This window comes from Hylaeus anthracinus, unplaced genomic scaffold (genome assembly GCF_026225885.1).
Source record: "Hylaeus anthracinus isolate JK02 unplaced genomic scaffold, UHH_iyHylAnth1.0_haploid 0, whole genome shotgun sequence".
Classification (NCBI taxonomy): domain Eukaryota; kingdom Metazoa; phylum Arthropoda; class Insecta; order Hymenoptera; family Colletidae; genus Hylaeus; species Hylaeus anthracinus.
The window spans coordinates 8,311,692-8,335,356 of NW_026533254.1; the positions used below are offsets into that span (position 1 = coordinate 8,311,692).

Here is a 23,665-nt window from a genome sequence, read left to right on the forward strand (position 1 = left end):
CGCAAGGACGACCGGGTCATCCTACAAAGGAACACTATACAACTCCCCAGATCACGGCAGCAAAGCAACTTGCATGCCAGCGGATGAACACCTCAGGAACCTCTGACCCCTGCAAATATCTAATCCTCTTTGAATAATCGCCAGACTTCGTTAACTTTTGCCTATGGTCCACATATATCCCATCCAGAACCCACCACCGCGATCAAAGAACGTCTTACAATATCCACCATTGTGTCCAAGTATCTCAAACATCCGCCATTATCCAATCACTTGGCAGCACCTATTCAGCCCGGCTGCAGAAGCGGAAGGCCCCGTGAAAGGACTCGAAGAATCGATTTCTCGTCCCGCCAGTATTCCCTGTCACAGCGATGACACTTTTATCATTCTCGTCGGATATCGGACTTTGCTTCGTCGCATCGCGAGATACCTCTCCTCTGTTTTTCCTCGATGAAACACGAAGGCACGACGCAGCCCGAACAAAAAACCACGCGGAACGTCCACAGGGAATTCCCCTGCACGGGAATCGATGCCGGCGCGACAAATTGCCCGAAAAAACGACCCAGAAAGTCGCGATGGTCTGCCCGATGACCCGGTATGCGAAACCAGAATTCGGTGACAAGGCGATGTTTCTTTCGCTGTCGACCGGTTGCACCTGCCGCCGATTGAATCAACTCTCGTCGACCGCACCTGTGCAATTTCAACACGGACGCCGCCGACGGTCGTTAAAGTTTGACACGACGGTAACACCGACTTCGTCTTCCTTTCGAACAGGAGGAATCCTGCGAAACGGTACCCAGGATCCTTGGCTTCCCGTTAAACGGTGAGTCCTGGCGATGGCGAAACGGTACCTCGCGCTTGGGATTCAATCAACCCCCCCCCTTGGAATGACGATCGAAATTTAATCCTCTTCGACTGCGGATGCAACGAAGTCTCGAGGCCAACGATCGCGAGTTGCTTGATACGGTGGATTCTCTAGAGAGGCTGCTTTACATTGACGTTCGAACGAATCAAGGTGGCGACCGAGATCTTGGCTCCTCGGTTCGGTCAGTGAATGGTTTAGTCTCAAAACATTGGCCTGCGTTCGTGGTCGCTGGACGAGGAAACGTCAACACGTTTCACGTCTCGTAAATCAACGGGGAGTGGTGGAGGTTTTGAAGAAAGATTGCACGTATTCGTTGGGGAACTGTTATGACCACCTTACCTGTCCAGGACACTGATGGGCAGGTATTTTTGCAGTTTAAGTGGGTATCTTTTGTGTGTGCGAGGTTTATCTTTGCTTCACTGGTGTTCTGTATCTATCTACTTGCTGACGTGTCTAACTATGTGTTTAACTAACTATGTTCTGACATTTAGCCGCCTATATGTCTCAGTCTATTCAGTTATCTAGCTATCAACCTATCTACGTATCTACCCACTCGTCTATTCACTTATCCATCTATTCACACATTCTCCAATTAATTTATCCACCTACCTTAATCGTATTCAGCAATCCTCTTATCTACATATCCTAACTACCTACTTAACTATACATCTTTTCACATACGCACCCGGTCACCATTGTACCTGTTTACCCATCCAAAAATTTATCCCCTCCCACATCTATGTATCCAACAATCCATCCGTGCACCTGTCGATCTATCAACCAGTCCACCTACTCATCGATCCAGCCGTGCATCTGGTCACCAATGTACCTATCTACCCATCCAAAAATCTGTTTACTCCACCCATCTACCTATCCAACAATTCATCCGTGCACCTGTCCACCCAGCCCCCTTTCCACTTATCCACCTATCCACAAGTCCACCTATCCATCGACCCAGTTTCCAACCGCCGCCAAAGCTCAGACAAGCCACACACCCTGAAGCCCACCACCCCGCAGCCACGAATTACCTCGACCTTCAATCACGATTGCCGACGATTCGCCTAGCCAATCCAAAAGATTACACACCGTTCCGAAACACAGTTCTAGTTTGGCACGGGTAGTAACGACGCGCGATCGGCAGCCGCGATTCGCGCGATTATATCAATGTTCTCCGCCGCCGGCGTTCACGCTGATCGGGATAGAATTACGAGACTTCGTAACCATGACCTCTCTCGATAATTTATTGCCGTCGATCCCAAGGCTAGAACGTGGGTGGTCGAGCAATAGACGGTTTCGGAGACCCGCGATCCGAGGCAGACTCGGTAACGCCTCGAAGTACGCGAAGTCACGCGACCACGATGCTTCGAGCATCGGTCCCGTCCACAGGAACCGTTCCTGTTTGCAAGAGAAAATGCATCGTGGACCGACCAGCGAGCGTCCTTCCTTCCACTTAGGAGCGAAGCCGCGCAACTGGAAGCCGCTGCCTGGAGGGGACACGTTTCGATCATCCAGCGCCTCCGGAGTGGTACGCAAACAGCAATTTCGTATCCGGAAGTCGGGCTCCAGGCGAGTTTGCCAGGCGAAGTGATTCGTCCGTGACTGAACGACTGTCATTGTCTTTGCTCGTTCTAGCACCGTGTCGCTCGTCATCCGTTTGTTTTAGAGTCGTTCGCGAATCACGGCCGACGGACTGGGTGGACGTACCTGGAATCGATGTCTCGGAAACGCTGAGCTTTTCTTTCAGCTATTTTTTGAGTGGAGAATGTGTCTATGACGAAGTTTACTCAATTTAATCCTGTTTAACTTGAATCTTCGGAATAGAAAATTTGTTCATCAGAGGTATTGGTTTCATAGACGATTACAACAGCATTCCCCGAGTTGGAACAATTCTTGTCGCTCAACTTGAAACAAAGTCACCCCATGACGAATTTGACTGAATAATAAATCCTTTTTATCCCTGATAAAACTCATATTGAATTGCTACACGATTTCCAACCGCACGAAAGCAATTAAGGAACAGACACCTGCCTATCGAATCTGAATCTAACTCGGAAAATTGTTTTCTGGGGCGTTGTAGTTCAATTTCCAGCGAAAGAAAAATCCGATTCGACTAATACCCACGGGCTAAGTATACATCCGTGTTTGTAAAGTCTCGATATCAGGCGAACGATGTAACTGAAAGGGGACGACGCGAATGCATCGAGAGCATTGCAACGTCGATATTGTTCTTGTTCCCGAGGATACACGTACCGCGTTAACCTTTCAGCAACCTCCTACCTTTGCTTTCCTTTCACCCGTGCCTTCCATAGAGCACGTCCCCGCCAGCGCTTTCTCGATGGAATTTCGATTTCAATTTTTCTGCGCCGCGCTTATCAATCGAAATCGAAAGCTTTCAGACACGGAACTGGCTTCGAGCGGGCTTCTTACGTAACTTGTGCAGTGCATACATGGTGTGCCAGTTCAGACAAACCACCGAAACGTATTGTTACGTCGTTTTAGTGAGCTGTGTAACAGCGCCGGCTTATGTTTAAATTCTGTTAACATCCTCGAGCAATCCATAAATAAATTAAACGTGGACTGATATAATCCTCTTCTTTCCGTCCTTTATCGATTTTCCATACTTCCAACGTGCTGTCCGCATTTGTCTCTCAATGACGTGTCCTTGCTCGCTGTATTTTTATTCTTGACCGTTTATTATAAGTACGAATAAAAAAATATATTTTCAACGATGAAAGATTGCGTGCCTTTCTCAGCCAGTTTGCAAGCTCGTTTTTAAATAATATCGTTGACCTTTGAAGGTCCAAAGAAGATCGACATTTCTAACTCGTTTCAAGTGGGTCACCTTGTAGAACGAAATTTGAATTTTTATGGGAACACGTAGCGAGACCGAGCCACGTAGATCGAACGGAACTCTTCAACTATATTCCTGTCGGAGCAGTTTGCGTGGTAGGTATTTTGCGAATGTCGTGCAATTTCGCGATATTTCGGATGCATAGCGAACGAAGGGAGGATCTGTGGAAGGAGCGCATACTATATGGATTTTATGGAAATTTTATCGAACACGGCAACTGCTCGTTTTCCCCTAGCAACCGAATTCGTGTATCCAACGCAGCAGTGCCTCCAATGATACTCGAAAACTGAAACCACCGATTACTAATACTCGACGCATTGGTAGAGACTATATAAAAGCAGCTTTTGTGAAAAGCAGAAAAAAATTACAAACTTTTGTGACTCGTATCTTTCAAACAATCGAGAAAATAGAAAACTCGTGACTTAAACCCGCCCCCTCCACTAATTTCATACGGACTACAAAATATTTCGATATCGAACGACGCCTTCCCTGTCGATCTCTTGGATAACGAGTTTGATCAATAATCCGTAACGCGGCGTTTTGAGATTCTGATGTGCTTGCAACAGAGTGGCAACGTGTGACGTCTCAATGCGCGCAAGAATCTCGGACGAGTAAAAAAGGTGAACGGAAGGGAACGGAACGGCGCGTAAAGAGGAAAGCAAAACGATCGAGGAGGAGACACGGAGGAAGAGGAACACGCGAGGAATAGAGGTGCGTGCGTGTCCCTCGCGGTTGCAGAGGAACTGGGCCGTGGTCTCGTGTTACCCGTCTCCCTCACGGCGCACGAGCGTCCGCAAAAAGTGACACATATTTCAGGGCAACGAGGAACGAGAACTCGGTTGACCGCCTGCACGCGGAACATATCCGGCGAACGATTTTCGCAACATGTTCCTCAGATCTAACCGAGACTCCATATAGGACTGACACTGACATAACCAAGTACCAACGCAGACCGAGAAATCCGTGGTCAGATCGATCGTTTTTTAACAGAAGTCGATCGGTCACGTCAACTAGGCCTAGTGAAATTTCAAAGTGATGTCCTTGCAACTCTTACAATTATTCTTTAACTTGGATGACATTTTTTGTGGGTGTCTATTGTACCTTCATGGAAAGGATGAGATTTTTTGTTTGTGCAAAATATTAGATATGGCTGCTATTAAACACTGCTACTCGATGAACAAAATTTGATCTAGAACTGGTAGCTTAGAAGGCGTGTATTTTTTAAACAATTGAGAAACTAGAAACGCGATGACTTAAACCCCCCCTAATTATACATGGACTACGATATACTCGAATATTATAAAGATTACTGACATCTAGGTATGAAAATTTAATTGCCGTGAAATGGGCCGGAGGTTATAAATGACGCTCGAGGTTCTCCCGATTGAGCAGGTCGATTGTCCTCGCGTTGGTCACTGGAAGATACTTCAAGGATACACGGCGAGTCGATTCCATCGGCCTGGACCGTGACCGTTAAGCGTCCAGCGGCGAGAAAGAAACTACTACTCTACCCTACATGCCTCGAATAGTGTTCCGAACGGTGGCCTCTCTTGGGCAAGGTCAAGAAGCAAAGAGTACAAAACTGTCGCTGACTGGTGTTTCCCGTGCGTCCAGACACGCGCGACGACCTACTGATCGCGGATTTTAAGCTCGCCCCGTTATCCTCGGCCTCTCAATTAACTAGCAGTTGCACTTCCTTTCGTCGAGCATTCTTGGGATGTTGCTACCATGTTACTCGCTCCTAATATACCATAATACCGCGAGGAAAGATATTTAAATTGGTTTCTCCTTACAAAGAATTTCTTGGATGATTTGTAATCTTTTAACACAGTTGTGGGGCATTAGAGTAATCATATTCCTACATATTTGAATCATGCGCAAATTCGCCTAATAGCGACATCGAAGCAAATGGCTGCCAGATGTACGTAAATAAACATGGCGAAAATCGAACATCACGATGTAATTAAATCTTATATTCCTTCTTCAATAAAATCCAATTTACAATAAAACAGATTGCTAACCAAACTTGAGCCATATCAATTATTTATCATTCCCCACCTGACAAGTACCAAATTAACCTAGCAAGTACCAAGAAAGCTCGTTGAGCTTTTAGATGGCACTGCACGCCTGAAGGGTAAGTCCTGGGAGACGTTACGAGAGAAATGAAAAGTGCTCGACGTCCAGACGGAGAATACACGGTGATTTCGACGACAGTTCGCGGAAACTGTTGGAGTGTCCGAGGGAAGATGGCGGAGGGAATTCTAGAAACTCTCGTCAGGGAACTCGGGGACGAGAAATCGAGGCGAGGATGCACTTCGCTGTTGTTTATACTTTCTGCAACGGCGATAGTAAACGTCGGGCGCAGCCAAGCCTCCATTAACATTCATAGTCGCGACGAGGTTTCATAATGCTCGCGGGTCTCCGTTCTCCAGCGACTTCCTAAACACGTGCCGAGATCTCTACGTGACGGGATTCCCTGAGTGCTCAGGGGGTCTATGCCCATTACAATTTATGCTCGCGCATTTTCGGCTTGTCCGAACGAACGTAAATAAACGCAGAGGTGTCCTCGACCGTGTCGATCTTGGTTCTTGGAGTGCCTAGAAGGCGATGTTTCTCTGGTGGTCTTTCTAGTAAATAATAGAGTTCCAAGAAGAAGAATAAGTAGCAAAATAATTACAAGCCAAGGAAAGATTTCAAGTTCTCTTTCAGAAGTTAATTTCTTCTTTACCCAATTCTCGTTATTTCCAGGTCTGAGGCTCATCTTTTTATGCAAGGAGATTCTAGGGATTTTTATAGTCGGACTCTTTTATTCATTAAGGTATTACTTCAGGAAGTTTCCTTTCGAGATTTACTTCTCTTCATAGAATTCTAATTATTTTCATTTGACGTCAAGTCATGAAATCTCTCAGTGGGTCAGTTCCCAGTCATCATTCCGTCGAGCTCCGATGTCATCGAGGTCGATCGAGTCAACAGGGTTAGTATTATCCTCAGGCGTCGGGTATTCCCGATGACTGCGGTGTAAACGCCGCAGACAGGTCGGACGCACCTTTCCATTGTGTCGATGGTCGCCGAGGTCAGATTTCGTGGTGCAACCGCAACTTAACCTATTTATGCTCGCGGTGATACGACACTGATTAAGAGAAAAGAACGCGTCAATTAACCTACTAACCGGCCAATTATCTGGCCCCTGGCCTAACGGGGACAGCGTTGGTTCGAGTCTCGAGACTTGAACGCGACTGAACGTAAGGGCTGCTTTCCAAACGGACGTTTGACGGACACTCGAATTAAAATTTGAATCAACACCGTTCGATATCCTTCCGTTGCTAATTTGAACTGTGATCTTTCGCCGATAATAACCCATCTCGCGACTCCTCCGATTCTCTTACACCTGACACTATCGCGATAATAGATTGACAGGTTAATTCGCATCGTTAAAACTTCCATCCTTCGCCGCCGTGTCTCGACGAGGATCCGAGGCTATTATTTAACGACCAATAATCCATGGTAGACTGTAATTAGCGGAGCCTGACACCGAGCAACTCTTAGGCGTCTCGTGACGCGGTCGTCAAATTAATTAACCCGCGATTAAGAGGCGACTTTACGGCGAACTTGACGCGGATCGACGAACCTCGCTATTACTCGCGAGTGTGCTGAGGGTGAGAGTACAAGCTTTGAGACGATCTTCTACAAGAATCTTCTCACGAGGAGTCTACAAGAGGACTCCCTGCGGGTGGACCCCGATTGTCTCTTGCAGTCCGTGGATGTGGACCCCGAATAAAAGTGATGGTAACTCGAAAACAAGATCCAACTTCTTTAATACAGCAAATTTTCTTCAATCAGACGCGAGAGTAGAAGCTTTGAGACACTCTTTTTACGAACAGACTCCAAGACTCCCTGCGAGTGGACCCGGATCTCTTGCAGTCCGTGCGCGTGGACCCCGAATAGAAGTGGCGGTGACTCGAAAACGAAATCCAGCTAATTTCCTCGGATCAACCGTGAGAGTAGAAGCTTTGAGACACTCTTTTTACGAGCAGACTTCAAGACTCCTTGCGAGTGGACCATGATCACTTGCAGTCCGTGCGTGTGGACCCCGGAATAGAAATGGTGGTGACTCGAGAACAAGATCCAATTTCTTTCGTCGTTTCTATATTTCCACCATCTCTAATTCCTGAATTCTTCAATTCGTCGATAGACAATGGAAATCGCTTCACCTTCCGTTCGCCGTTTCTTCGACGATGCTATGCGAAATCATCGGTTTCCGAGTTAGCGGATTATCTCTTACGGGTACTCGATTCCGCGGTAATTTAATTTATGTCTTTCCTGGCGCGTTCAACAGCCTATGAGGAGCGTTGCGCCGCTCTAACAAGCGGGCGTAACGGAGCTTGCAGGAAATGAAGGATGATTAAGGGGAGCAGACGAAGAAGAAGTAGACGAGTTCGTCAGCTTGGAATTTGGTTGTTAATGCTGCCATGGGAAAGAGGCTTTCGAGTGTGCCGCTGCTAACGATTCCCCGTTGCGTATCGCCGATTCTCACGGTGATCTGTTGGTGTGGTTAACACTTGGCCGCTGTCACGTTCATGTGACTTTGCCGATCGGCAGTTGTCACCTTATTTCTGTCGCCGATCGCGATTATTAAGTTCGTTTAGCTGTCGAGAAGTCCCAAACCCGAAATTTGGGATCGAGTCCAACTGGCACCGAGTCATCCGAGTCCTAAGGACTTTATTTCTCCGCTGCTCGATAACGTTTGCAATGGAATAATCGAGGAATCGTCGAGCTCAGTGGTTTTCGCTCGCGAGGAGCTGTCTCGGAGGATATCGCCTCAATCGCGACAACGGTACGCGCCTCGAAGTACGCGGAGTCCGGTTAATCGACTCCGAGGGTGCGAATACCGAGCGAATTGGAGCGAATCGTAATTGCCTGACGGTTTTTGCGCGATTTACGTCTCTTAATAGACCTCTAGCGTATTTATAAGCCAGCGTGACTCTTCCTAGATGGGATCAAGTTGGATGTTCGGTTCGGGCACTTTTATTCGAACAACGAACGACGATTAAGAATAATGTATATATATTATTCCACTGGATATTTGACGTTTTTATCTAAATAATCTTTATCTTAATCTGGAATGTATCTGAAACATTCAGAGGGGATACTGAAAACGTCACAGGCTTAAATAATCCGTTTAATCCGGATTGATGTAATCCAGCCGATCCAGATTTTCCACATTTTTATCGGTACGAGAAATCAAAGATTTTTCGAGACGCGATCACGCGATTGCCCTGCGGATGTACAGTTAGTCATCCGGAGGAGGCGGCGAAAGAAGCAGTTCCCGGTGCGACGGTCGTTGCGTTATCTATTACCACGTGACAGCCATCGACCCCGAATCGACCGATAAATCGTCGATTATCGTGGAAACCTCAACGACAGGCAGCCACTAATTCGATCGCCGTTGGACAGACACGGTTCGTTGCCAGCAACAATTAAAATTCTTGCAGCGCAACGATATCGAAACATCTCGGCTCGTCATTCACGGTCCTACAGTCCTCTTTGGCATCGATTAAGCGCAGAATGAACGTCCATTAATTCTATTCATAGCGAACCGCGGCGACCAGTTTCCTCGTACACGCACCGAACCCGCACACGTACGCCAACCGAGCATTAAGCCCATAGGCAAAGTATCTGCGTACTTCGACTGGCTGATACCAGATAACACGCCTGGCTAATAAACTGTTTCGTGATCTTTACCCCGGGACTTGCCGTTAAGCGACCTTCCGAGGCGAACTCGGGGACTCTGGCGTCAATTTTTAGGATATGGAGTCGTTGGCGGGAAATCCTAGAGACTTTTACGGGAGGAGCTTGCATGGATCTCCCACTAGCCAAATGATCCTTCAGAAGGGGTTTTTCCAAGCACGCCGTGTAGTTTCCACCTGCATGGATTTTCTTCGCGATGGTTTCAGCAATTAACCCTTTGCACTCGTGGGCTTTTTTCTGGTATCTGTTAGCGACTCGAGATGCTTTCTTAGCATTCTATTGTCACGAATGCTAAGCTTAGATTGACTTCGAAAATGAGATCTCTAATTTGAGATTTGAAAATCAGGTCACTTTTACCTCAAGGACAATCATTTTATCGACACTTCGAGTTCCGAAGGAATTAAACCTAAAGGAAACCTAGTGTTGACTGAGAGTCACTTCTCGAGTGCAAAGGGTTAACAGTCTTGATGAATTTTGTAAGAGAAGAGGGCTAGCCATGACCTCGGGTGCCTTAGATTTCTTCCTAAAATGAGCGAACGAATTTAGGGATCGTAGAAGTCGGGGACCTAGAAGTCTACTGACCCCTCTATAGCTCAGGTACCTCGAGATTGCCAAACCCGTACCGCAGCTACGATCGAACGTAGCCACAGCCCTTGAGGGTTCCTTCTAAAATTACCGAATTACCGATATGGTTTGTGCTACAACTTTTAGTGAGAATTATTGCAACAATGAACTAGGCACGTGTGTATTAACCCTTTGCACTCGAGGACCTTTTTCCTGGTATCTTCAGCAACTCGAGATGTTTCTTAACATTCTATTGCTATGAGTTCTAAGCTATCGAGATTTTAGAACAAGGTCACCTTTACCTCACCGACAATCATTTTATTGATACGTCGACCTCCAAAGAAATTGAACCCAAAAAACTTTGAGTATCGTAGATTTGCTCTGTGAAACCTAATCACGCCTCTCAAGTCACCTCTCGAGTGCAAAGGGTTAACATTCATCGGTACTAGGTTAGGGCTGACACCATAAAGCGAGTCCATCTGGTCCTCTGTCAACTCAGTTTCACACTAGACTGTTATTATTATTAAAGGTTGCACTAGGGTGCCTAGCTCAGGAACAACGGCTTTCGCCATCCTATCCCTTCCCATTAGCTCATAGCAGATTAGATAGTACCATCGTGTGTTCGCTGAAATTTCAGGGCACTGTCCACGCGCGCAGGTGACGTTCATTAATAGCACCGCACGCGGACGTTTTATTGGCCAATAAATCCCAGGCGGCTCGATGGAAGCCACGGACATTGTGACAGGTGACTGGGTTGGCACACAGTGTATTAATTTTACAAATATAGGTTACATTATTCCACAAGAAAGTATTTAGAGATCGAGAGGAGTCCCGATGATTAGACTATTGTCTAACTCGTAGTCTTAAACGTCGAGTGTCATCCGAATTAACACGTTGGTCACCGTGTCACTAAAAAATGCTTGACACGAATTACGAACCATTAAGGAAAAGATTAAGATATTACGAAAAGTAATTTCGCACGTGAGACGCTAATGAAATTAAATCTGGACAGGATTCGTGAATTTGGCAGGTTTAAGAAATTAAATACTACGAGAAATGTTAAATTAACTAATCTTTCAGAGTCTCGTAACAAAATATTAAGTTTGTTCAATTATCACGAGTTTCAGGCAACGTGTTAAATAAACAGGACTATGAAAGGATAACAAGGGTTCATCGTGAACTAAGTTTGGAGATAATATTAACTACCGAAAGTCCAATCCTAGATAATTCCATGTTCTCAAAAAATCATTAGCAAGTTTGCCAAAGCCCAAACTCGGCTCCGGATGGTTGCCATTTCGTTGCCGATCGGCTGGATGTCATCCAATACGTTTCGACAAAAAGACTGCTAGAAGGGCGACAAGGATCCGCCGTCGAACCTCGTCCGGGGATCTCATTTAACTTGGGGGAAGTCGACGTAGCGGCGTTTTTGCCGCGATGGGCGCGAAATCGAGCCGTCTGGATCCCGTTGCGCGCGGGACCAGCACAAAAAGGAAGAAACAGCGCACGGGTACGCCACGAGATAACACGGCCGACGACTTCCTATAACGCCTGCGCGATCGATGACGCGCTCGCTGAGAAATGATCGAGCACGACGGCCCGTAGAAAAGGGGACACGGTTGTCCCCCGATGCGGAGAGGAGATTGCGAGCTTTCGCTAACGCGGAGAGACAGGCTTGGTCTTCTCTGGTCTTTCCTCTTCCTTCTTATCTTTTGTCTTTTTTTTTTTACCTCTCTCTATGTCTCTTTCTCTGTTTTCGTTCGCTGGGTCGACGAGCAAGTGCAGCCTCGCGCGATAGCGGACTCGAGTTTATCGACCCGATTCGACGGGAGGTTTCCCGAGAAGACGCCCTTCGAACCTGCGCCGCGGAGGAATTCGCGGTGGCTGGTCACTTTTCGTCAGAAATCGCAAACGCGCGTGCTCTGGTACCGGAGGAGTCCTCGTTAAGAAGCGAACGCTGAGTATTTTGGATATTCAAGGTTCCCGAGGTGCACGTCCACACTTCGATATTTTGAGCGGAAGCTAATGGATTCCATCGAAAGTGGGAGCCAAATGTTTTGGCTGTTCAAGGTCATGGACTCAGTCGATTCAGTGACCACTGAAGACATTCTCTATCCTTCAGCAGACAGTTAAAACATGCTAACATTCGTTGATTTCGACCAAAGTTCATTACACTTATACACCTGCTACTCAAATTAAGATGCCAAGCGTACTCTTAATTGCTATAAAAAAAATGGTAATCTCTATCATTTTATAATATTTATTCACTTTCCTGACGTAGTCAGGACGTTGGGTTTGGTTGTTCCACGCAATGCCTCTTTCGGAGAAAAGCGTTGGAGCTATTTTCTATTTTTAGACTGGTAATCGCCTGGCTTGTTTTTCGATCGTATACAAATTGTCGATTAATTTGTAGAATGTTTGTTCGGCAGTTTTATTTTGTATACAAGGCTTTATTTAAAGGAACTGATCACTCCTGCGATTACACCGTCGCTATAAAAGTTCTGTAGTTTATTTATTACATATTCGTACATATTTCTCTACCTGTTTTTTAAATCGATAATAGAAGATAGCAGTATCCACAACTCCAGGCTCTTATCAATTACTGTTAGCCGTTTTACACAGAAACTGTCACCGAAATGTATTATGGCGTACCTCGGTCTACTTCATCTCTTTCTCGGTTTCAAGCGTTCAGCACGGTAATCAGAGTCCTTCCGCGTTCGATCGCGGAATATCGAAGCGCGTTGCGGGATCGATGCATTGTCGGTCCAAGCATGTAATAATCTAACGTACGCAATTAAAGTAATCGCATGTATTACGTTTGTTGTGACGATACGGTACATCAGATGCGTCGATAGCAGTAATATCCCGCTACCGGAACGAATTGAGGAAATCACCGGTTATGATGATACCGAGTGACGATTGAAGACGATGGTTTGCTGAAGATGGGTGGCAAATTTACCTTGGCTCAATTTACAGTGTCGCGTATTTGCGACTGCGCAATTATCTGCGATCGTATAGCCACGCAGGTGTGTCTCCATCGTTCACGCCTGGTTGTTCCACGTAATGCCCCTTTCACACCGATGGAGAAAAGCGTTGGGGCTATTTTCTGTTTTTAGGCTGGTAATTAATTCGTAGAACGATTGTTCGGCAGTTTCATTTTGTACACGAGGCTTTATTTAGAGGAACTGGTAATTTCTGTGATTTCTACATTCCACTTTGTAATAGTGGCAAAACAAGAAGTTGGACAGTATTCGAAATTCAAGAATTGCTCTCTCAGAAGATAAGAATCGAAGAAATGATTAACGTCTGTGAATTTTACGAGTTGGTTCCGTCGTGAAAACAGGCCTGCGAAGCATTACCACCGCGCAGATATCGAGAAGCGTTCACTTATGCCGCGCGTTGGCCATAATTAGTTAGAAAGTTGGTGGACAATTTCCGAAACGATCGTTCGCAGCGAAAACAACTCGAAGATCGTTTATAAACGCTTCGGCCATTAAGTGAAATCTCATCGAATTTAATCGACAACTGAACGATTTTTTACGCTTTCTACTTTCTTGGAAACCGATACTGAAATCGAAATTTCTGTCACGATACTTGTAGGTTCCGAAGATGACTCTAAGACGTTGTATCTATTATTATAAGATATAATTGTTATTCAGAGGTAAACGCTGAGTCTAAATTTTGCAAAGCTTCGATGGCCTTTCGACGTTGGATGTTAACACTGTCCACCTACCGTTCCGCCCGACAGTTCAGCTCGAAGAATGACTTCGCGAATAGCGTGAACCCGCCTTTAGTCTCTACGAATGAAGTCGAAGAACAGCGATAACAGTGGATCAAGGGTACAACGCGCTGAGCGGGTTCTGTCGTCAGCTTGGAACAAGGAAGACGGAAGTGGAGGTCTGCGGAGACCGTGAAGGTTGCAGAGCTCGTGGCTAACATGGTTGCACGCTTTGATCTCCGCCGCGCCTAGAGGTCAAACTTTGGAAGACGGTGATCCTCAAGAGGTGACGAAACGTGACATAATAAATTGATCGATCAATAAAGGCGAGTGATTATTATACATTTTCTGAACGAATTTTTCAATTATACGCGAAGTATGGACATATCATATACAGTCGTATATGAAGTACCCTCTATTGAAGAAGTTTGACTAAATTAAATAATAGTTTCTATATTACCGAATGAATTTTTCATTATAAATATGCATATATGTACATCGATATATTTATGCAAACATACAATTGGAAACATCGAAGATACTATTTAATTTAAACAAATTTCTTTGATAGACATAGGGGTACGAATATTTATGGGACTGACTGTATGTAGATTAAAGGTTTGGGTAACTGAGGTTCAGTTGCAAAGACGAATGGGGAACTTTAAATTGGATTTAAAAATTTAGAAGGAGCATGTCTACCGAGGTGCCTGTGGGAAAGTGTAAATTTGTGCATTTGTCTATTGTTCGAATAAAATTTCTGTCGTGTCAGGACAAATTATTATTTGAAATCCTCAATCGTAGTCGCATTGCCCGTCGTGTTCTCCAAAATAAATTTTTCTTCCCAAATGGTATTAATTAATTTATGGACTTACTTTTATGCGCTTGCAATACAAAAATTCAAGCGTCCCATTTTGTTCCTCGGATGATGAAAATAGAAGCGTCCTATTTATCGTAATTTCGATTTCCATTTGAAATATTATTTCAGTTCCGCAGCATCCATTATTTAAAGTGGTATATACACAGCTCCGGCCGTTGCGGACCAAGCATAAGGCTTGTGGCACGATTAACGGCCGATGAAGAAGTATTACGGAAGTATGACAACGGTAATAGATAACTGGAAACGAGCGTCGAGGCCCGTAGCACCGCGGACGTATCGCGTCGGGTTTTCAATCGAAGTCACGTTCGGCGTCGTTACGGTATTCAAGTGGCCCCACGTGTAACGTGGAAATCATAGCATCGGCCATCAAGGACTCGTAACTGGTAGCGGAATTGCTGCGCTTTATCGCGCCTGCACGCCGGCGACGATCCCTCCGCCTCTCCCTCTTCATCGATGAAATCTCTCTGCTCTCTTCATCGTTGCCCACTCACTTTTTCCCTACTTCGTTCGTAGCGTTTCATAAAAGAGACCACGCCGGAGACAGGGTCCCAAAGTGGCCTTCGCGACGACGCATTTTGCTTTTACTTTTCCCGGTGTTCTCCCTAGGATTGCAACTATTCTAGTAGATACTTCGAATACTTGATGATTTACGAATATTCGTGTATCATCCATTCCACTGTTGCTGCAGTACTGCTATTCGATTGGCAATTTTTCCATTTGTTGGAAACTCGTTAATTTCGAAATTCGTACAATGCTTTTATACGTTTATTATGATTCTATAAAGTGCATGAATTTCCAACACGTTATGGAGTTGGGAAAATGAATAAAAATAAATTTAAATATGCAAGATTCAGATTTTGGGTCTGAGGCCCAGGTTAGACTCTGTACAGGCCCAGCCAATTTTTCCTATTGAGATATCTGTTGGGATTTTTTCTATTAGGACTTAATGAATCCAGCTTTGAGTCTGAATGTGAGGGCATATTCGTTCCTGAAACCATTTCAGAACGATTGTTAACCCAGAAAGCACCATCCAGATACTCTTCCTTAATTTACCCCAAAACTCAACCTAACAATAATAGCCCATATGTCCAAATGTTACACACATTAAATGAAACGAAACATTTAATAAAGAAAACGGCAAGAGAATTCTGGAACCAGGGACCAGTCTTGAATCAATGAATCTACACCAAACCCGAAAATCAACCAGCGATATAAATCTAACCCTACCAAATAGAAGACTGCAAATGCTACGAGATAATTAAATCACAGCCATCATTATGCAACTTTAGTGACGAGCCTCTTACAATACAACATTTAATTGAAGAATGCCAGGGAATACAACACGATCGAGTAGAGTTTAAACTTACAAATAGTGTGCAGACAATCTTGTAGTAATGAAATATAACACATCAAATAAATTATAATTAAATCATAATCGTCGACGTGGTCACTGATAACCTCGTAGTTGATATGACCTTAAATATAGTAATCAAAACAAAAAAATAACACGTCCAAGTCTCAAAGAATCACTCAAATTAGCCAAGATATTAACGAAATATAACATGTTAAATAAATTATAATTAAATCGTAATCATCGACGTGGTCACTGATAACCTCGTAGTTGATGTGACCTTAAATAAAGTAATCAAAACAAAAAAATAACACGTCCAAGTCTCAAACTCTCTAAATACTCCTCAAAACCAATCTCCCTAACAGCCCCCTTCCCTCCAGAGGCCCCCAACACCGCGGAACGTAGTATCGAAGCCAATTCATCGGAATCCGGAACGGCCCGCGAGTTCAGCGGCATTCTGTCGTCGGTGTCGGGCGAATGAAGTTGTACCTAGGCGCGAAACAGGGGGGAGGAGGGGAAAGATCGGTATTGCCCGTAGATCGAGCGATCGGAACCTCGCAGGAGCGAACGCTAAACCCGTAGGAAGGCACGGAAGAATGAGAGACACGCGGAAGGAGTACCTGGATCTCCCGTGGGATCAGACTTGGTCCGTGACTGGTCAGCCCTCGTAATCACTTCATCCGCGCTCGCTCCGAATCCTGGTATCCCGCTGGCTGGTTACCTCGGTACCCCGACGATGACGTCTTGATCGCGTGCGTGTCGTCCCCCAACCGAGTCGCCATTTTGGTTCGCAGGACGCGTTCGAATCCCGGGCTTCTCGATCGAGCCCTCGCGAGGATGGCGCCTCGAAACGGGGAAACGAGACCTAGCCCGAGGTCTTCCCCGATGAATCACCGGTGACGCTGATACCCAGACGAGCCGGGTGCACTGAACGATCCGGGACTGCTTCCTTCCGGAGGGTACGCGAGTCTATAGGGGGAGTGGTCAATTTTTAGGAGCTGGATCTTCGATGAAGCGTTGGCGATTAAGCGTTGGTGGTCTATACTTCTAAGAACAACTTGGCGTTTTGCGAGCCCGCTGTGAGAGATTATTCGCGAAAGAATGTTTTTTGAGAATCAAAATGTCCAGGTTGGTCTCAGTCTTCAATTTGGAACAGGATCCTAGATACACGTACTACTCTCCTTGCTAGTCTACGCACTGATCTGAAGGCTGAGCACATTGCACTGACGGAGACTCTCAATTAAGATAGAGTTGTATCCAATCCCCGAGGAACTTTTCAGTCCTCTGTCTACCCCTAGAGTACAATCCTCCACTCCCGAAGTGTCCTTCCTACCACTCCACACCACGGAAGCAACCATAATCTTCGGAATTCCCCTCGCACACTCGATTCCCCAAGTTTCTGAAAATCTCGATCATCGAGGTCATCCCCATCGAGACCACACCAAGGATGTGCCGCGAACTGCCCGGGTGTCACCGATCCCAGGAAGGGACTGGACGACTTCACGATCGAAGGATCCAACGATCCCCAGGACGATATCCCGTCGAGGAGGATTCGAGGGGTTTCAGAGTCGAACGACCGAGTGGTCGAGGTTTAACCGTGACGGACGCCGGCCTAGCACTGAACGGCTTAACCGGTATACGACCACTGACCATCACCGTCGCAGCCATCACCAGGGTCCCTCTTCGTCCCGTTCCTTCTCCCAACCATACGCGCTCTCTTCCTCCGCGGACCTCTTCCCTCCTGCTCTGTCACGGTCCCTCCACGATCGTCCTCTTCCTCTCCAATGTTGACTACTATCTCCATCGTCACTCGTCCTTCTTCCAGCACGGATCCTGCCGCTGTGTCTTCGGCTATTCAAGGTCATCCGTGGAAATATGTCAAAATCGACATGCCACGCGCTGCGACGCTGGCAGACGGCCTCCAACCACCGAGAGAACGAAGGCTGCTGGAGAAGCAGTAGAGAAGTGTCATTGTGAGGAAGTGTGCGAGGATGTCTCGGTTGATTCTGTGCTTAATGTGTGGATTAACCATTTGCACTCGAGGCATTTTTTTCTGGTATCTACCGGCAACTCGAGATGCTTTCTTAGCATTCTGTTGGATTCTGAGCCAAGGAAAATGTTCAACACAGTAAAAAGAAACTTTTGAAGAATTTATATTTTGTACAGTAACGATCCGCACTGTTCCAGTGAAAACTGAATTCTGACTTGCTGAGGTTTCTGCGAGCCTTTATAATCTATCTATTTCTAAAGGGCGAGTACTGGGTAGGGACGACGCGTCACGACGCTCAAGGAATGGTCATGACTCAGGAAGGATACGAAGTACAACAGGATATAGAAATTTGGAGCTGAGTTTAGGGTGGTTGGCTATGGAGAAATCTATGCAAACGGTTACGTTGTGACTAAGCGTGTAGATCATCCAACAATTCGAACAATTTCAACGATTTGAGAATCAGGTCACGTTTGCCTCAACGCCAATCATTTTATTGGCACTTCGAGTCCCAAAGAAATTAAACCTAAATAAAACCTAGTGGTGACTGAGAATCACCTCTCGAGTGCAAAGGGTTAAATGTACCTCGCGAGAGACATAACTTCCAAATGGTACCCAGACCTAACGCTTCGATCCGAAACTGTGTACGCTACGCGAGTCCAAAGGAGCCCCTAACACACGAGTACGAGTAAAAGTATCAGTACGAGTCTTCACGAAGCGAATCCATTGCTTAGAAATCGAGGCATCATATGAAAGAACCTCTCCGATTTTTGAGCCTCCAACTCAAGCAATATTTAGTTCACCATAGTCCTCTCGCCAGGTTACACTTCACCACTAGAAGTACAACTGTGAGCTTCTTGCTGAAGAATTCAGAAGAATTGAAAAAAATCAAGAATGTCTTCTTCTAAAAAGCTACGACAAATACTACGTAAAAGTAAAAAGTTCTAAAATTTTGCCTAAATAACTACTAGTAGCTAGTTCTTGCGGCACCTCCCTTAAGTCTCTTCGACTCCGTTCCAGATCAACGAATTTTTCTTCTCGCACTTCCTGTTTCCACTGTTGCACCTCCTCCCTCGAGGCTAAAAATAAAGTTGCCTTCAATAGGGCCTCCATCGTCGACTTCCTCGTAGTCTAGGCTTCCTCGACAGTGTTCCCCGCAACGGGAGCTTCTTTGTTCCCCCGGTTCGAGCCTTTGGAAGGCTTCCTGGGTCTGGCACAGTTCGGTGTTCGCGTCCAGATTCCAAGACGACCAACTGACAAAAAATATCGTGTCGTACGGTTCGCAAAACGTGCTCGGCGTACAGCGTGCCCGCGACGCCACGGTCCCGCGCGTTGCCCCGCAATTAGTGGATATAATTTCGTCGTTAATTGCGTCACGGGCTGCCGGTCGCGTGTTTTCTCCGTTGCGTCCGTTTCGTTTCTTCTCTCCTTCCGCGTCCCCTCGACGCGAAAAACTAATACTTAGACCCCTGACGCGTTTCGAGTTAGAGACGGAAACTTGAGCAGGAAAGATCGCAAGAAGATGGAAAACACTTGACGAGTGCGCTTGAGTCGCAAGGGATTGTCTGCCGGGGAAATTAATTTCGCGTTGGTTTTTATATGTAGAAGGTAAGAGGCATTCTTGTTGTGTATTATATGGTTGGACGCCATTCTTTGGTAGTGTGACGTCGGGTTACCTGACATCAGTAATTTGGGAGAGGTTTAGGTCTAGAACTGATAATCTTAATACTCTTAACTCTTTGCACTCCGAATTGTATTTCAATTTCGTTGCCAGCAGCTCCCAATGCTCTTAAGTGTTTTATTTGAAATTTACTATGTCATTATATATATTACATCAATATCATTATACATATATTCACTATAAAATAAACAACCGAACCTTTTCCAAGCAATTTGTAGACCTCGTGGAACCAAGGAGGAATTTTTAATAGCCGAGTTTGCTTGTTTCCGGAGAGGATTTCCTGCCAAGGGATGAAGAATAGATCTCATGTGTCTTTGAAGAAGTCAGGTTTCATTTTAAAGGCTTTTGATGCGTTGGACATGCACTGTGATTAATCGTAACTCTTTTACTAAAAGACATCCTCGACTTCTCCAATCCTTCTATATCCTCCAAGAACAAGACCACTATTACCATTTAACAGTATGACATCTGGTTGCTCGCCACTATTTGCCAAGCAACCTGAGAGCTAACCAAGAGTCTACCCAGAGAGAAAATATGATTTTAGGAGGGCACCAGCTCATCCAGGCCCCGTTACCATCCGACCAGCGCGTTAGTCCAACGCCTGGCTCGCGAGCGGTCGTTTTGATAGATAGCGACGTTAATAATTCTCGCGGGAAATGCAAATGGTCGCTGGAGGAGACGTGCGCATCGGGCGCAATGAGAAGCGTTCGGCCTCGTTCTGGCTGAACTCTGTTCGGTACGGAGCTGCTCGTCCCGGCGTGCTCCGTTTTTCGAAACGTGCGTAGAATTCGCGAAAGCGACCCGGGGAACGTTTTGTCCAGTCATGCCCGGCTGGATTCGGGTTCGCTCCGCCGAGTATGGCAGCGAACGTCGCTGAAGCGCTCGTTGTATCGCTGCTGGACATCGTTTGGTGGTTGACGGAGATCATGTCAGTAGACAGTAGGCTTTGTAGAGACATATTCTCGAGTGTTGAAGACTCGTTTGATACAGTCTGAAGAGCAAGGGTAATGCACTCGATGATGGTGTCGTGTTAAACACCACCTGTTGGAAGCACCAACTTGAAACCGACCCAAGAGGAATCGTCCTTAATACCGCTAGAGATTGGAATTAAACAGGGCTTCGAGTACTCCTTTTCAACTTTCAGACACGGTGAAATGCGTGGATGGGACCAGTTAGCATCTAATCGTTATCAATAACCGAGGCATCGTTGTACTAACATTAATACTCCTACAGCCGATCCTGCGACTCCGAAGCGACAGTGTGCCCGAACAGCACTCGTAATGCGTGCTCACGTCTCTCGCACTGTGTATCACATACGGGAGGATTTATGGTCGTAAATAAGCAAGCAAGTAAATAAACATCCAGGCATGCTGGGATCCACTCGATCGTCGTCGTCCCGGCTGGAAGACGTAAAGCAAAAATCGAGAAAGATCAGATTACAGGCGTCGATTAAAAGCACGGATGAGAGAAAGGGAGGGGTAGAGAGCAGAGGAGGGGAAATCGTGTCACTGTGCCGTTCTTTCGAAGCCGCCTCGTAACTCACCGAGCATCGTCTGAGGTGCTCGACGTGTTCGCCTACCGGTACATCTCTCCGGGACTTTGATATTGAAACAGGCCTCCTGACGTTGAGGGTTTAACAATTCTCCAAATATTTCAGGTATTTATGCGTTAGCAGTTAACTGTGGGGATCAGGCTAAGCAACAGGTCCTGGAGAGGCTATCGATATGGCTACCGGTAGGATGAAATGGGACGCAGGACTGTCAAGTGTAAATGGGTGGGAAAGTGACGTAAGGTTGGCTTGATAATGCCTGATCGAGTCAGCAGGCTCGTTTTCTCTTCATGTATGTGGTGGCACCTCCTGTCATCACCACTAGAGGGACGGACACCGCGAGTCTTCTCACAAATGCTCGGTCCCGCCTAACGTCCATATATAAGTTACTCCTGATCGACCTCTAAACATCCCAGCGTCTAAGGCAAGGGCCTGTTAGATATCTTTACTGACGAATCCACTAGGAGGCCCAGGACAAATCGCTCCCTTTCGCGTCTCCTCTCTCACTCTCCCTCCACAGGCACAACCTCCACATATATTTGCGCTGATTGCTGGTGGTAGCTTGAAGAGGAATACGTCGTACTCACTTCAAATATCGAGTATTATGGAAATTATTGCAGTTGCGACGCCCTGCAGAGTTCACTCATCTTTCAGAGCAGGGCTAGAGTATGCACGTGGTGTTAGTGAAAGGGCCAGTCGTGGCCATGTTGACGCAGTGGCGCTACTAGTTCGCATGCTCACCACCACCGTGTTCCTCGTAGTGTCCAACTCTCATACTTTGTTCAAAAACTGCTCAGGTCATACTTAATCCATATGATACACACACCTAATGAAACTGCTTCCAACAGCACCTGCACTTCCTCACTCAAGAAATTAACACAAGTTTCACTTACCCTACTCTCTTATCAAAACCAATCGCACAATTGTCAATCATGTTTGCATATACATTAACACACATACACTTGAGGCGACTAAATGAAGCCACAGACAAGAAACGTCGACTGATAGACGTCTGGCACAAAACCAGGAACAAAAGTTAACTCTACAAGCCAGATCATCTTCGTTAAGTGGTTGGACATGATACGGACGAAGCAGTTGGTCTCAAAAAACTCCCCGCACTGTTATGTGTCCGACATTCTCTCTGCTACTGCTATTCTTGGGCCCCTGTTGCAACCATCATCTTCAACGCGAGGATCCACTCTTCGAAATTAACGGCCCCGATGCCGAGTGAATCGCGAACCTCTACCGCACGGTAGCGGCCACTTTGTATAATCGAGGAGAACACGGACGCCTGGTCCATGCTAAAGAACTGGTCGGTGTTTCTTGCGGCGTTGATCGTCTTCGTTTTGGCATAATGTAGCAGCGTTTCGCGATTTGGCAAACGAGAAAGTAATCGCGGACGGCTACCGTGTGCTTGTTTTTTCAATTTCCGGGCATCGCCAGCCCCAAATTACCGAGATCGAGATGGTTACAGGCTGGACCATCGCGAGTAACATCGCAGAGGAGTCAACGGGAGTCTCGGAACACTCGAAATGGTTCTTTTTAATTCAGGAGTCTTCAACTGTCGCTGGCGTTCCAGTCCAAGTGGACGTGGAGATATTGTAGCACCTTGTAAGGATGATGAGACGGAAAGTTCTGATTTAAGTGGGATTCCTGCGTAAAGAACTGTTGAGATCTGAAGTCAATGTGTCGTTTGAAATAGTATGGTAGCAGGTAGAGGTAGTTGAGTACCTCGAGGCTTATGTTCCTTGACGCTGACTGATTGCTGTGTTTTGAGCAATCATCTTGAACGCTAGTCACGATAGATTACAGACGTAGGAATCTCGGTACATTTCTATTGGGGTATGCTAATGCAGTTTGAAACGTCTGCTGTGTTGCACCTGGCTGTTTACTGGCTCGAGGAGCTCCATCTTTGATCTAATTGGGTATTTAGAATATGTAGCTTTGTTCTATAATAAATCTTCTTCATGCTCCAGTGGAAATTCAATCCTCCCGAGGATTCCTCTTGAGGGTACACGAGTTAAGAAGAGGGTAGGGCACGGCGAGTACGCGAACTAGTAGCGCCACAAGCAGACGCCATGATGACGCTGCTGGGTATTTGGCGTCATTTGTCTCTTTTCGTTCTCTGAAACACCTTTAGTGTCCTTGATTTAGAATGTAGAATCGGTTCAACGCAAAGCTCGAAGATTTATCTCTCGAATCCCTTAAAAAATGAAGGTCCATCTGTAGCCTCGAATTAAAAAGAAATCGAGGTCCACCTGAAGCCTCGAATCTCTTAAAAAATCAAGGTCCATCCGAAGCCTCGAATTTAAAAAAAAATCGAGGTCCATCTTAAACTTCGAATCCCTTAAAAAATCAAGGTCCACCTGGAGCCTCAAATTCCATAAATAATCGAGGTCCACCCGCAACCTCAAATTTCATAAATAATCGAGGTCCACCTGAAGCCTTGAATTCGTTAAAAAATCAAGGTCCTTCTAAAA

General features: G+C 46.0%; 1 protein-coding gene across 3 annotated transcripts in view; it reads right to left on the reverse strand.

Annotated features, from left to right (window-relative positions):
* The window catches only part of LOC128887750 (serine proteinase stubble-like), an 81,137-nt gene that overhangs the window by 17,664 nt on the left and 39,808 nt on the right, over window positions 1-23,665 (reverse strand). Inside the window, exon 1 of one of the 3 annotated variants that reach the window (XM_054143997.1) lies at window positions 16,589-16,858. The exons of the other annotated variants lie outside the window; for them this stretch is intronic. The gene's annotated coding sequence lies outside the window, so the exon portion shown is untranslated. Of the gene's footprint in view, window positions 1-16,588; window positions 16,859-23,665 lie in introns of those variants that run through there. 3 annotated transcript variants of the gene reach the window in all.